Source organism: Aplysia californica, unplaced genomic scaffold (assembly GCF_000002075.1).
Source record: "Aplysia californica isolate F4 #8 unplaced genomic scaffold, AplCal3.0 scaffold00031, whole genome shotgun sequence".
NCBI lineage: Eukaryota > Metazoa > Mollusca > Gastropoda > Aplysiida > Aplysiidae > Aplysia > Aplysia californica.
In genome coordinates this window covers 2,014,796-2,015,997 of record NW_004797301.1, presented here as the reverse complement: position 1 = coordinate 2,015,997, position 1,202 = coordinate 2,014,796, and the positions used below count along the sequence as shown (strand labels likewise).

At 36.1% G+C, this 1,202-nt stretch overlaps 1 protein-coding gene across 1 annotated transcript in view; it reads right to left on the bottom strand.

Moving 5' to 3' along the window:
- LOC101857701 (band 7 protein AGAP004871) overlaps window positions 1-1,202 on the bottom strand; it is a gene marked incomplete at its 5' end in the record, with an annotated part of 13,921 nt that overhangs the window by 12,048 nt on the left and 671 nt on the right.

Sequence of the window (1,202 nt, the reverse complement as noted above, 5' to 3'; positions counted from 1 at the left end):
CAGTAGTAGTAGTAGTAGTAGTAGTAGTAGTAGTAGTAGTAGTAGTAGTAGTAGTGATAGTAGTAGTAGTAGTAGTAGTAGTAGTAGAAGTAGCAAAGATTCTTTACAATTAATTATTTCTTTAAGACTTGATGTTACGATCTTTTATAACAATGTCTGGCCAATTCAAACCGTCCTTGTCTCTTCTTAGTGATATTAAACAACAATTAAATTAACTAGTTATTTTTCCATTATCTGGGTGCTTAAAATACGAAGACTGGCGTTGTGCAAAGAGAGTCACGAGAGCGTTTTCGAAAGTCTTGTCCGATTGTTACGTCTATATAAAAAGACTAGCTGGCCCATTCGATGAAAGGAAAGATCGGTGCATTAACGTCAGCCGAAAGTCATTGGCTTACGATATCTACATTCTACGGGAATGGAGCAATAACTCTTGAGAAATGTAAAAATGAGAAAGTTTAGATCTATACTCTCAAACAGTGTGCACAGTTAGTGAACGGAAACCTCCTTTTATAAGATTAGAGGGACAGAAGCGTAGGCCTACAAAAGCGATCGGCGAAATAAAGAAATTTTGCTTTTTGCAGCAAAACTGTCTCAAAACTGAAAAAAAACCGAAGGGTGTCAAGGTCTGGAGAATATTTTAAAGAATCTTTTGGTGAAAACAGAGATACCCTACTTGTGTTTAAAAAATCAAAGTGAAACTAACAAGTTTTTTAAAATAAATAAGAATTCACATTTCGGAAGAACGCTTTTTAAAAATAGTTGCGCTGACTGTTTTCTTTGTTTAATTTGACTTTAGATTTAGAATGAAAGGCGAGAGGTCATTAAAATTTAAAAAAAAACTAAAACAAAACTCAGCACTAAACGACCCCGAACAGCTGATCTGCAGTCGACCTGCTCACACAAGGAGGTGCTATTTCTGTTCTTCTTCTGGAAAAACGAAAGAGAGCTTCAAAACAGACTGCAGCGCCACCTGAAGCAAAGAGCTGACTTCCGGCGGACACTTTTTGGCTGAGTGGACCATCTTGTTATGTACTATCTTTGCTGTAACTCCACACTGACTTGACTATCGATTCTTTTGAGTCCGTTCACCGAACAGGGTACCAAGCTAGCTTTTAACATAAAAGGTTGACTCTGACTGCAATGATCTGACCAAATTGATTTTGTAATATGTAATAATAATAATAATAATAATAGATAGCATT